The sequence below is a fragment of the Schistocerca nitens genome, chromosome 6, assembly GCF_023898315.1.
Source record: "Schistocerca nitens isolate TAMUIC-IGC-003100 chromosome 6, iqSchNite1.1, whole genome shotgun sequence".
Taxonomy (NCBI): Eukaryota; Metazoa; Arthropoda; class Insecta; order Orthoptera; family Acrididae; genus Schistocerca; species Schistocerca nitens.
Genome location: NC_064619.1, coordinates 723,603,256 through 723,618,236, shown reverse-complemented (window position 1 = coordinate 723,618,236; position 14,981 = coordinate 723,603,256). Strand labels below are relative to the sequence as shown.

At 43.4% G+C, this 14,981-nt stretch overlaps 1 protein-coding gene across 3 annotated transcripts in view; it reads left to right on the top strand.

The window, feature by feature from the left end:
• LOC126262714 (inactive dipeptidyl peptidase 10) overlaps window positions 1–14,981 on the top strand; it is a 1,533,490-nt gene that overhangs the window by 108,602 nt on the left and 1,409,907 nt on the right. The gene's annotated exons all lie outside the window — the stretch shown is intronic.

The following is a 14,981-nucleotide window of genomic DNA, read 5'->3' as shown; positions in this document are numbered from 1 at the left end:
AAGACAAAATACGAGAAAGTAGTGCTCATATGGAGGCATACAAATAGACGTTTCTCCCTCGCTCTATTTGCGAGTGGAACAGGAAAGGAAATGGCAACTAGTGGTACAGGGTACCCTCCGGTGGCTTGCGGAGTAGCTATGTAGATGTTTCTGGAGGGCATCTTGCCTGAACTTCTTTGGAACGTTCCCTTGCAATTGTGCGCTACTTTGTCGCTTCACTGCTACGGGGCTGCAGTGCACTTTGGTCGTGGAGCCGGGGCGAGTTCCAGGCAGAGAGTGCGTGGAAGAGGATTGCCAGTGGCTTGGCCTGCGCGCTCCCCGACCTCAACCCTCTTGACTCTACCTCCGGCTTATTCCTCCCTTGTATACTCAGCACAAGCAAGAACATTTCCTCAGTTTATTGTGCGCATCTTTACAGCTTTTGATACCGTCGGAGGAGGCCGCAGAATCTTAGGGAGTATCAGAGAAAACATGGTTCGTCCTCGCACATTATGTAACGAAGTTGATCACTTACTCTACGGCAGTTATTCCCGAAACTACAGTATTCTCCTGTTCCATTTAGCCTAACCAACGTATAGAAACTGCACATTGCCGTTGAAGCTTTATTTCGCATTTCTGGTGTGGGTACCTCGTTGCAGAATGTTCTGAATTTCATCGTCTGCGATATCCTGATATTTTTGTACGTACTTATTTATGAGCTTCAATAGATTGGAAATAACAGGCAACCAGTTGCAAAATACGGGTTTACTAAACCTTGACCATGTTTTCTACAATTTCAAAATTGTGTTCTTAGAACACTAAACGTTGTTAGATCCAGTGTCATATGCGTAGTATTTTGAAAAATTTTAAGACAAAGCTCTACAGTAGAGATCTACTGCTTTTATCTCACCTATTTTAAGGTGTTTAAGTGGATGTCACCCACATGTACTAGGCAAGTTAACGATAATGTGAGTCCAAGTACAATATCTTCTGAAGTAGACAGTTTTAAAATTGTCGAAACCATGGCCCACGTTTAATAAAGCTGTATTTTGTAAATGATTGACTGTTATTTCCAATCCACGGAAGCTCTGGCATGCACAGTTCCTTAAGCGCGACCGTGTTCAAAATTTTAGATCTTATGTATTTATTCTTGTCCAGGGCATCAAACAATAGGAACAATACAATTATCAACTATTACTTACAGAATTAAAACGAACTTAATTTATGTAACTGAGACGACACACTAAAATATTAAATAATACTATTATATTTAAATGTGGTAATTCAGATTGTGTACACCAAGTGTTCCAGTTGTCCTAAAGTGGGATGGATCTTCCAGTTCGCCATGTTCACAGAGTTCATTAGTGTTAATGTACCTTCCTCCCTTTAAATTTTATTAACTCTGAGGTATGGCTACACGAACGCCCCAAAAAATTCCTCCTTCGCGTTATTCCATTGCCCCACTGGAGAAGATTGGTTGGTTGGTTTTTGGGGAAGGAGACCAGACAGCGTGGTCATCGGTCTCATCGGATTAGGGAAGGATGGGGAAGGAAGTCGGCCGTGCCCTTTCAGAGGAACCATCCCGGCATTTGCCTGGAGTGATTTAGGGAAATCACGGAAAACCTAAATCAGGTTGGCCGGACGCGGGATTGAACCGTCGTCCTCCCGAATGCGAGTCCAGTGTCTAACCACTGCGCCACCTCGCTCGGTCCCCACTGGAGAAGAGTTCCGCCATAATTCTACTCGGCGTTTATTATGTGACTAGCTTAGCACCCTCTGCCTCGCCTACAGAGATTTTTTTAATTTTTATTTAATCAATTTTTTGTGTTGTTCACAAACCGTAACACATTCTAAGGTCTTAATTAAGACCATTCATTTCGAATGTACTTATGACCCAAAAGCTATTCTGGTAGCTAGAGTCCAAAGTGTTTGTTAATCATACTTTTTGCGTTGTTTTGGAGATGCTTCCATAGCAACTTTCATCCTCTAACAATTATTTCTCTACATCTAACCGAGAAGTGGAATACCAATTTTCATAAATTTAGTTTTAAATTTTATTTTAATGCAAGGAAATATTTTCTCAAAAATTTTCGTCTGCTATTGCACTCCTTTAGAGGCTGAATTTCCAGAAACATTCAAAAACATGCTTTTTTTTAATTTCTAATCGGGAAGTCAAATACCAGTTGTCACAGATGCAACCTCAAAATCCTGTAGTACTTCTTTAGAAATTATTTACTCTCCAAAAATTTCTCTGACTATTTTATCCCCTTAGTGTTAGAATTTACAAATTGACTGGGAAACCAAATACCAGTTTTCGTAGTTTCAGCTTTAAAATGCCTTTATCCCCTATCTCACCCCTTTACGAGAGGAATTTCGGATAAAAATATCTTAAACGATGCGCACAGTATAAGATCTATATCCTCTCCAAACTTCAAGTCTTTATCCTTAGAGGTTTGGGCTTGGCGGTAAAGAGTCAAAGAATCTGTTTTTTTCTTTATTTATTTACACGCCAAGTCACGTTGAGTGATTCCCTCCAATCGTCGTTGATACCGTTCTTGCACGATCTTTTCCGGCCTCGGGGGTGTGGGAGATTTGATGTTTTACCGGATTCCTGATGTTCACGGTACACACTTCAAATGGTGATACGAGAAAATTGCCCACTTGATAGGTAGCTCGGAGATACTGTGTCCCATTGGTCGTGCGCCCACTGTAATACCACGTTCAAACTCACTTAAATCGTGATAACCTGCCATTGTACCTTGAGTGTGTTAAGGGGACGCTCGCCAACCAGCGCGCAGCTAAGCATATTTTTTGGACAGAGAAAACGCCACGATAGCAAGAGCGTTGCCGGAAGTCACAGCACAATCATAAACGAAGTTCATTGACCTTGTTCAGTGTAATCTGAACGGTACGCTCTAGGAGGGGTACAGCTGGTACTACGCGACCATATCATCCTTGACGTCTGTCGTAAGTTATTGCAGTGGGTTGTGTGCATGTCGGTGTCAGTCAGCTGCATAGAATCAGCGCACTAGGATAGGTAGACGTGGAGAGGCGACAGAGTGGTATAAGGGAGCTATCGTGTTTGAATGTGCTCATAACCACACTGTGAATGAAATTATCGGATTTGTTGAGTACCGAGGAGTGCTGTCAGATGTGTTTACAAGGAATGGTGTATCACTCGCAGCCATGAAAAACAGCATACGGGCAGTGCGCGAAAAAAAGAACCGAACCGTTACAATAAGGAGACGAGTGTTCCTCCTAATCAGTGACAATATATTTTAAATTCGCCGGACGCACCTTCCGTCAGTGTGAACAGTTCTAGCTCAGTGACTTTCCGAACGACCATTGCAAACGGAACTGCACGCAATGAACAATTGGAGTGGGGCACCATCAGCTTAGCGGCTCGTCCGTCCAACTTGCTGACAAGAATAACTGCCGCCGCCGCCTCTCGCATCCCAATCTCCATCGTCCACGGTCACTCCAGTCTCCTTCATTAAGACCTCTCGCCGCCATTGCTTCGTTGACGTCGTCTTTCCAGCATCTCGCAGGTCTACCGCGCTTTCTTCTTTGATGTGGAGTCCATTGCCATACCCGCTTTGGCCATCTTGTGTCTGGCATACGCTGTAAGTGACCACACCAGAGTAGGCGCTTCCTTTATATGTAGTCTAGGATTGTGCTTTTGACATTCATAACCTCTCTGATCCTATCATTTCTAATATGGTCAAGCCCGCATCTCGTGGTCGTGCGGTAGCGTTCTCGCTTCCCATGCCCGGGTTCCCGGGTTCGATTCCCGGCGGGGTCAGGGGTTTTCTCTGCCTCGTGATGACTGGGTGTTGTGTGATGTCCTTAGGTTAGTTAGGTTTAAGTAGTTCTAAGTTCTAGGGGACTGATGACCATAGATGTTAAGTCCCATAGTGCTCAGAGCCATTTGAACCATTTTTTAATATGGTCAAGTCTGGAGTATCCACAACTCCGTCTCCAGAAATCCATCTCGACAGCCAGCAGGCGATCTTTCCCACAACTCTGCACCATATATTGTGATACTTTCAACAATTGTGTGGTAGACGGTATGTTTTGTTTTGCGCGTTATGTTTTTATTCCAGAGAATACCATTTAGTTGTTTTATGGCTCGCTTGCCCTGGCCTATTTTATTGTTTACACCATCCATACTTCTACCATTGGACGACAGTGTCACTTCCAAGTACTTAAAATTATGACACCCTTTAACAGTATCAGAACCGAACTGTAAGTCGTTAACAGTATTTTCCCCCACTTTAAGATACTCTGTTTTAGATACGTTTATGACAAGAGCCCATTTTTCATATTCTTCTTTTAATTTGCGGAGCATGTAATTTGCATCTTCCTCATCTCCAGCTACTAACACATGGTCATCAGCAAATAATGGAGTGAACAAGATCTCGTCGTCTATAGGGACACCCATTCCTCCGCATTCCCTTTTCCGTGATTTTAGTCCCTCCTCTAGGTAGATCTTAAGGAGTGTAGGGGCAAGTGTACATCCCTGGGGTAGTCCCTTTGTCACCTCTTGATTTCTCACTTTAATCATTGCCCAACCTCGGTAGAGGAGTCTGACAGCTTTCACATAGCTCGGTGACACACCATTATCAATTAGACTCGCCCATAGCTTGTTCTGTGGAAATGTATCATAAGTTTTCTGGAGGTCTACAAAGACAAGATGGGTTGTACGGCCCCTTGCTGTCCTTTTCTCCACTAGGTTTTTCAGCGTAAATACTCCATCAGTACAGGAGCGACCAGATCTGAATCCATTTTGTTCTTCAGATTCAGTTATTTCTTTTTCTATCCTCTTTTTTACGATACGGCCATAGACTCTCGCCATGGATGGCATCACACTAATACCACGATAGTTTGCACAGTTCCACCTGTTGCCCTTCTTAAAAATTGATGTAATTGTTGTCTTTTTCCACTCCTTTGGGGCTTCGTCACCGCTAAGGCATTTGTCAAAAATCACTGCCAATATCTCAGAGAGTTTTGACGCCGCTGCTTTAACCAGTTCTACATAAATTAATCCTGGACGTGGCGACTTTATGTTTTTCATGGCGTTAATTGCATTTTGGACTTCCTTTGGGGTTATCGGTGTTATTTTCAATGCCTGGTGGGTTCTCAGTGAATGCAGCTCTGTTCTCAGTTAGTAGTCCTTGGTAGTGATGTACCCATTCCTGCATGCTAATGAGGTTTATATTTTCTTTACCATTATTCTCATTGTTTTTAATACCTTCCAGGCTTTATTTGCTCATGTATTCCTCATGCGTTTTTCTATCCATTCACCGGTTTTCTGCCAGGCTTATTTTTTTCCCTTAATTATTGTTTTCTGTGCATCTTTTCTCCGCTCTCTGTATTGCACACAATCATTGTCTGATCTTGAGTTCAACCATTTATTATAAGCTTTCTTCTTACTTTCTACCTTCTCTTGTACCGAGTGGTTCCACCACTCATCGTATATTCTATGACTCTTTTGGATTTCTTTTTTTCCCAGTGCTTCATAAGCTGCGTTATGGATGGCTTCTTTAACCATCTCATACATCTTATCTGCAGAGGTTTCTTCAATGACAGCAAGTTTTTTCTGCTAGCCTTTGCTGGTACAAGAAGCCGGTAGAACTATGGTCATGGCTTTGTAAATTATATTGAATAATATTGGCTTTCTCTTGTTCGGCTTCCACTTGAATTCCTGTGTCTCTGATAAACTTGAATAATATCTTAGACATTAGCACAAAATGGTCTGATCCGCACTCTGCACCTCTCATAGCCCTCATGTCTTCTACTACTAGCTTTGTTCTTTGCTTTATCACGACATTGTCTATAACGGACTTGAGGTTACAGCTTGGTTTCTTCCATGTGTATTTGTGGATGTCCTTATGCTTGAACCATCAATTCGTAATTCTTCAGTCATTTTGCATGCAGAATTCTATCAATCTTTCACCATTATCATTTATGGTTTCTTCATCATATTGTCCCACTCTGTTGTCATTAGCTTTCCATCCTGCTCTGGCATTTTGGTCTCCTAGTACAATGACTTAATAAGAGTGGAAAAGGAAGTTGAGGATGAGGAGAGGTTAAGACACCATTGAGGTAGCTTCGATGCTGCGCCTCATAATGGAGGCAAGACTTTACAAAAAGTGAGACAACTTCCAATCAGATTTCAGCTTCAGGAAAAACTTCGAAAATGTAAAATTCTACAACATGATTGACATTCTCTAAAGAATATCTATAGTCTGTAAAGAGAAGGAGCTAACGTAAATTATGTAAAAGAACGGAGAGGAAAAATAAGAACGGAAGACAAAGAGCGATGTGTTCGGATTAAAAATGCGGTTTCAGTCCATCTCCCTTAGTTTTCTGTTAGATTCGGGAGAGGTACTTTGATTCATGGTGAAAGGATAGTAATGATAAGACTGGCTGTGATAACGTTACTGTCCTCAGTGGAAATGAGGCAGTCCTAAACCCTGTTGAACTGAATAAATCCTTACGAGCACTTCGGTATCCATTCAGGTGAGAGGCGCTACACCGTTCTAGCTCCTTAGGGCAGGCAACCTGTTTGTAACCCCTCAGATTCTACACGTCCGCAAGCATGCACCAGAGCAGAAGCAGAGCGACACTCAGCTGAACGTGTTCCGTAGTCTGTGTACAGATACGTTTTTAAAGTGCTGAACAACAGCGACGCCGATAGAAGAACCTTTTGCCATTTTATTCACACATGTTAATCCTGTAAACACAACTGAGTCTCGTCTAAAAAGAAGATGCAGTGCCATTCGTATGTCCAATGACATCGTTTGGCACAGCCACAACTGCTACCGTGTTGACAGAACGCTGCTCTACAGATGTCGCAGCAGCGTCCATGTGGATTTTTGGCTTGTTACAAACATTCTCATTTCCTGACTTAAGGCACTTACACGGCTGCACGATCCTGAACGGCCGAGCGATCATTACGTCGCTATTAAGCTATCAGATTTCACTGATCGAAAATTTGATCAAATATTCACCGATTTCTTTGACAAAGATATTTGATGTGGCACAAGAAGGGGTATTACGAACGTACCGTCAGTGAATACGGGTATTTCGTCATAATTCCTTTAGAATGGCTGACGAAGCCTTGGTACTACGCTCTTTAGTTGCCAGTACTAAAATTGCATTTTCGTACATTCAGAACTACACATAATTTTTACTGATATTTATTTTTATGAAAAGCCTTTTGCCTGTGACCTTGTTTCTATGCCTTGAGTCTACCTGTCAGATTCCCCTCCCTTGGTTCCAACATTTTAGTCCTCTAGCATTTCCACATGAGACGCTTTCCTCTTTATGTTTTTCTCTACACCTCTCCTCACCCTCTATCTCTCCATCTGCTCCTTTCCTCTCTCTGTGTTCATCTCCTACTCTTCCCTTTTTCGTTCCATTTGATCATCCGACCTTTCTGACCATCTCTGTCCATCTCCTCCTTCCCGCTCTCTCTGTTCATCTCCCACTCTCAACTCTCTTTCTCTCACTCTCACTCTCACTCTCACTCTCACTCTCACTCTCTCTACTTCTCCAGCTGAGCCCTCCATTTGCCCATTCCTTCTATTTTCGTTTCTCTTTCCATCTCCTCCTTTCACCTCTCTCTATCGATCTCCTCCTCTTCCCTGCCTCCTCCCCAACTCTGTACACTTCTTCCCCCCTCTGTCCGGACCTTCTCCCTTCACCGTCTCTCTGTCAGTCTCCTCCTCTTTTCTTTGTCGATCTCCTCCTCTTCTTGCTCTCTGTGCATCTCATCCTCTTTCTTTCGTCCATTTCCCCTCCACCTCTTCTGTCTATTTCCTACTCACCCCTATTTGTGTCCCTCTCTTCCTTTCTTTTCTATCTCCTCCTTCCCCTTCTGTCTCCATGTTAACACCTCCACTCCATTATGAGGTTCTGGTTCTTACCCCTAAGGCATTTCTTCGTAGATGGTAAGTAATAAAGTCTACCACGTTTGGCTGAAATTGATCCAGAGCCTTAGGAGGATACTTCTACTCTTGGCTTTGTCCACTTACATACATTTCAGGTGTGTCTCCAGCGAATTTCGCTTTGCAGTTTCGTTTCCACGCAGCTCAAGATTTGTGATGACATATCTACTTAACCGTGTGTCATAGAATGATATAATTTTGCAAGGACATCCAGTAGTTCATTTGTATGACGTCTGTGAAATTTGTTGCGGACAGAGGTAGCGGTAAAGAACTAATAGATCATAGCGTTATGTATAATGCGGCAGTTTCTCACGCTTCTCATTGTTCATGACATCATGCTCCTTAACTACGTGTCTTACAATGATATATTTTTGCAAGTAAATTTAGTGACAAATGAGAATACTGCCTGCAAAATGTGTTACAAATACAGTTAATAGTAAAGAAATAATGAAGTGAAAGGTCATGCCTGATGAGGTAGTTTTACTACGTGAAGAGCGAAAATGTTGTAAGCGGTAAACTCTTTTCTTCTCACCATTTTGTTCGGTGTGTCAGTGAGAGAAAGTCTCTTAGCTACATGAACGTATGCGCACAAGTTGATTTCAGATCTCTAAGTGCTCTCTTTCTCTAACACTGGATAAATATAAACTGGGTATTCCCGCATTTTTGGTAACATTCCCCTTCCATTCCCACCCCTTCCAGAGGTAGGTTATTCTTACACCGCACTGCTTCTTTCCTGGACAGTGATAGGTGTACCAAATATGGCTGACATACACTCCTGGAAATTGAAATAAGAACACCGTGAATTCATTGTCCCAGGAAGGGGAAACTTTATTGACACATTCCTGGGGTCAGATACATCACATGATCACACTGACAGAACCACAGGCACATAGACACAGGCAACAGAGCATGCACAATGTCGGCACTAGTACAGTGTATATCCACCTTTCGCAGCAATGCAGGCTGCTATTCTCCCATGGAGACGATCGTAGAGATGCTGGATGTAGTCCTGTGGAACGGCTTGCCATGCCATTTCCACCTGGCGCCTCAGTTGGACCAGCGTTCGTGCTGGACGTGCAGACCGCGTGAGACGACGCTTCATCCAGTCCCAAACATGCTCAATGGGGGACAGATCCGGAGATCTTGCTGGCCAGGGTAGTTGACTTACACCTTCTAGAGCACGTTGGGTGGCAAGGGATACATGCGGACGTGCATTGTCCTGTTGGAACAGCAAGTTCCCTTGCCGGTCTAGGAATGGTAGAACGATGGGTTCGATGACGGTTTGGATGCACCGTGCACTATTCAGTGTCCCCTCGACGATCACCAGTGGTGTACGGCCAGTGTAGGAGATCGCTCCCCACACCATGATGCCGGATGTTGGCTCTGTGTGCCTCGGTCGTATGCAGTCCTGATTGTGGCGCTCACCTGCACGGCGCCAAACACGCATACGACTATCATTGGCACCAAGGCAGAAGCGACTCTCATCGCTGAAGACGACACGTCTCCATTCGTCCCTCCATTCACGCCTGTCGCGACACCACTGGCGGCGGGCTGCACGATGTTGGGGCGTGAGCGGAAGACGGCCTAACGGTGTGCGGGACCGTAGCCCAGCTTCATGGAGACGGTTGCGAATGGTCCTCGCCGATACCCCAGGAGCAACAGTGTCCCTAATTTGCTGGGAAGTGGCGGTGCGGTCCCCTACGGCACTGCGTAGGATCCTACGGTCTTGGCGCGCATCCGTGCGTCGCTGCGGTCCGGTCCCAGGTCGACGGGCACGTGCACCTTCCGCCGACCACTGGCGACAACATCGATGTACTGTGGAGACCTCACGCCCCACGTGTTGAGCAATTCGGCGGTACGTCCACCCGGCCTCCCGCATGCCCACTATACGCCCTCGCTCAAAGTCCGTCAACTGCACATACGGTTCACGTCCACGCCGTCGCGGCATGCTACCAGTGTTAAAGACTGCGATGGAGCTCCGTATGCCACGGCAAACTGGCTGACACTGACGGCGGCGGTGCACAAATGCTGCGCAGCTAGCGCCATTCGACGGCCAACACCGCGGTTCCTGGTGTGTCCGCTGTGCCGTGCGTGTGATCATTACTTGTACAGCCCTCTCGCAGTGTCCGGAGCAAGTATGGTGGGTCTGACACACCGGTGTCAATGTGTTCTTTTTTCGATTTTCAGGAGTGTAGATCCAGTGGTTTAGGAGGAGATGTGGAACATACATCCACTTGTATAATATGTATGTATTTATATAATATATGTATTCATATAATATTTTGTTGGAGAATAATTTCGAACATTTTCGTTCATTTTCAAACCATTGCCTACAATATTAATAAAAGGCATGAAATACAAAATGTTTAAACGTATAAATAATGTTCATACAATTTGTGTGCAGAGTTACACACTCCCGTTAACAGTCCGTAATTGGTAAACACAGTATCCAGTTTTCTACGAGTGAACAGGAGTATTCAAAGTCACTGTGCCTTGACTGAAAAAACTATGTGAGAAGCACTTGCAAGTGCACCTCCACACTGGTGTTACCAGTGCGCACGGCACCTCTGCCTGCACTTGCTGCATGTACGAGTAGCGGCAACGGCAGGGCGGGCGTGTATCGAACAGGCAGTGACGCCCCCCGCTGCCCCACTTGGAAGCCGGCCACATAGTGCCTCCGCCTCAGCTTATGTTTCACTCCTCTCGCCGCTACATCTGCCCCCTCTTCACGGCAGCTGAGTTGCTCCATACTGTCGCCTGAGCGCGATTCAGCAATTCATCTCTTAATTAACATACACTACTGTTCATTAGAACTGCAGCATCATGAAGATGCCATGCAGCAAACGTCAAATGGGCATTATGTCTGCAATAAATGCTTCGATATTAAAATGATTAGCGTTTCAGTGCATCAGCATGCTGCATGTAAGAAAAATTCCGCGGATTTGTCATTCAGGAATCGCATTTTAACGTTTTTATTTTTGTGAAAGAGTTGTGTTATGGCTCGTGAAAGAAGCAGAAAGGTGTCGCAGAACAAGTAGGGATTCGACAGCGACGTTGTGGTGACCTATGGAGGCGGTGGTATGTCGTTCAGTGGTATTGCTGGCCTAATTGATAGGGATCCCACGATGATTATGATTGTATCGAGTCTATGGCTTCAAGAGAGACATATTAAATCCATGCAGGGTCTCAACGGCCACACACACCTAGCGCCCACGAGGACAGACGTAATGCCGGTATTACACTACCAAATTTCTTTGAGTGGGTTGGTTATATTTGACGTAGTATAATAGGAAACTTTTGTCAAGCTTTATCTTTCGTCAAATTTATTATTTACTGCAAGGAGAAATCTAACCTCCTTGGTTGAAGCAGAGGCTAATACGATGAGCCACGAAACACCTCCTTTTTTTTTTTTTCGCTACTGCAGCGCAGACCACCGGCTGACATATACAAACACATGGTGAAACATTTGTGTATTTTATATACGGCGTGGAGAGGCACGTTTAAAATGCGAAACAGCTTATTTTGGCGCTATAAATATGGAAAGGCCTTCTAAAATGTGGGACAAAATATTTTTTTTTCTTAGGCAGGTAGATGGAAAGCCACTCCCTTCAGTGACATATGTACAAAAAGTCAAAGACTGGAAAGATGTAACACATGTTGAAACTACCTGGTAAATTAGAACTGTGTGCCGGACCAAGTCTCGAACGTGAGACCTTTGCCTTTCGCGGGCAAGTGCTCTAACGACAGAGCTCCCCAAACAGCATTCACGACTCATCCTCACGGATTCACTTCCGCCAGTACCTCATTTTGTGCCTTGAAAACTTTACAAAAATCGTCCTGCGAACTAGCACTCCTGGAAGAAAAGATACTGTGGAGATATGGCTTAACCACAGCCTTGAGGAAGTTACCAGAATGAAATTTTCATTTTGCAGAACAGTGTCCCCTAATATGAAACTACTTGGCGGTTTAAAACTGTGTGCCAAACCGAGACTCGAACTCGCGACTTTTGCCTTTCGCTGGCAAGTGCTGCACAAAATGAGCTACACAACCACGACTTGCGAGCTGTCCTCACCGCTTTGCTTTCGCCGAGAGGGTGAGTCGTGCTTTGGTAGCTCATTAATTCTGCGCTGCACAGCGACAATTTCATTCTGGGCGTAAGGAAGGTTGATTGGCAGCAACGATTATTTGTTAGTTCAGATGGGAATTAAAATACTTTTGTTGTTTGTCAATGAACAAAAGTTGGCAGAAGACGGTTCATTGATGATGCAGCACTGGTAGCTGAAAATGAATAGGATTTGAGTTTTGTGGGCTGGTCATAGAGGGGGAGATGGATTTAAAGGGTGGTAGGATGGGATAAGGAGGTGGACGTAAGGATAAGCGGCGGATGAACAGATGGGGAGGAGCAGACAGACAGAGAGAGGGAAGAGGAGCAGATGGACACCGAGTGGGATTTGGTGGAGAGGGACAGAGAGAGGAGGAGCAGGAGGAGGCCAGAGAGATGGAGAGAGGGAAGAAGGAGATGGGCTAATAGAAGACTGGAATAAGTACATACCCAGGCATTGGCAGGTACTCAGATATAAATAAACTGAGCTGGTGACCCTTCCACTAACGCAACGTTGAAATTGCATAAGAGTAAAGGCCGTTTGTACCACTTCAATTCAACTTATTGCAATCAAGTTTAGACCTGTAATCTGGAAAGTCGAAACATCGTTTATGTTCAGCATTTATGGAGACATGGAATATTTTATAGTGTACACGGTGATTCTTATTAACGTTTAAACACCTCTCAAGTGACATAAATGGCGTTGAGGCAGGTAATTAATATAAGATACATGGAGCCGTAAATACTGGGAAATAACCCAAAAGTCGATGACAAATGTTGAACATTTGACGTTACCTGATGACGTACCTCGCCGCACGTGCAGCTCTAGAGGCTATCGGTCTGTCTCAATTGATCATCCCGACGCAAGCCACGTATTCAAGTCGGTGTAGTTCCAGGCCTACGTGACTCGAGGTTCGAGTCTTGCGTCTAGCAGGCAGTACTTTTTTGTTGCATGAGACATGTGTTTAGGTTGAGGTTTCAATTTATTAAGCTATTTACCAGTCTCGTTATCTCCGCTAGTTTATTACAAAGTACAGCCCAACAACATCTTACCATGTTGCGTCGCAAGTAAATGAATATAAGCTTCCGAATTGCGTCGTTACCAGTAAATGACCTACATCTTCTTTAGTAAATAACGTCCGTAAATAATGAAAGATGGGACGAAAGGAAAGAAATGCAAAATTAGAACAAGGAAGGAAAATTTTATAGCTTCTACGTTTACATCAAACACATTTACAAAAGGTGTTCGAAATTTGCACGCCTTTCTTGAATGCAAGTATTGCATCCTTCAGTCTTCTCTTCATGCACAAGGTCGAAAATATCCTCCTCAATTTGGATGTGACGTATCATGTTCAACATTTTTTATTCACTTTTGGGGTATTTCCCAAAATTTGCGGCCCCATTTTCCTTACATAAAATTACTTGTCTCAGTGTCATCTACATCGCTTCGGGCGTTTCTTGACGTTAATAACAATCACTCTGTATATATTATTACAAATTATATTAAAACAGCCACTCTTAATATTAGTATAGGAATAAAACAGAATTTTGAAGATATAACAAAATAAAAAAGGGTAAAATAAAAGGAATTTAATTCAAGATGTAAATGAATAACTTCAGGCTTCTATTACTAGATCTGTTACTGGCATCCTCGGAAGAACTAGACGTCTGTCGTCTAACTACAACTCTGTCCATTTCTAGACCTATTGTCGCTACACTATTCTACATTACAATCTTAATTATATTTACTGTACTCATGCCGATCATTCTCTATAATGGACGAAAGACATCATGTGATCTGTTTACTGTTTTCTGGAATTCAGAACGTTCACTTAACCTTATTGACTGAAAGTAGAGTAATTCTGTTTTAGATATTCTATGTGCAACATATTAACGGTAGTCCACAAGTTGAGGTCACTTGCAATTGTTTGTAGATCGCCGCAGTCTGTCTGCATTCTCCCTCCACCTGGAAACGGTTACTCCTGAAAACGGCATCATCAGTAGAAACTTGCTTTTTACATTCACAAACAGGAGTGTTATTATATCCCACTTGATGAGTTTGTATAAGCTTTCAAACATGGTCTCCTATTTCACAGTCTATAAAATATTCTTCGCATCTGACGTCATATGAATATGATCTTGGCACACGGAGCTGCCAATTCCATTCTAATACTTTAATGCGCCAAGAGAGGAAAAATTTAAGCCTAAACTGCAGATATAACCGTCTCTTGAATCTCAGCGGCGTGGTTATATCTGTATATATACAAATAGATACATAATTCCCCAAGACGAAGATCCTGATTGTGCTTTGAATGGCCTCAGATCCATGGGTGAAAGATTCTACATATTAGTAGTAGTAGTAGTAGCAGCTTTATTGATCCGTAGATGTCTTTTTACAAGGATGTAGGACATGTCAAAATATTTACAAATTTAGATCAATTTAAAATAAGCTATTTCGTGTACACATATATTTATAGACTTCTAGTTAGAGACAATCATTAGATTTATTCCTGGTATACAATTTTTTTTACAAATAACTTATTATATAATTTAATGCCACATTGTTCACTCGTATCTCACCATCAGTCACTCCACACACACTACACACACATTGTTTCATAACACTTCACTCACTACACACACACACACACACACACACACACACGCACACACAAACACACGCGCACACACACACACACACACACACACACACTGGTGATATCTGAGCCATTTTCTGTACCGCAACTTCCCATTTGCTATCCTGATAAACTGAGTCAGCATCCCTCCATCTAAAAGCCTTTTATTTATGCATTTTTTTTGGAGGGGGGGGGGGCAGCAGAGGTAGTGGCAGTTTTGGAAATACACAAGTTCGTGCCTTATACTCTTTTCTTAAAGGTATTAATCGTGTCTGTCTCCCAAATTTTCATTAAAAATATTGAAAACTGGGA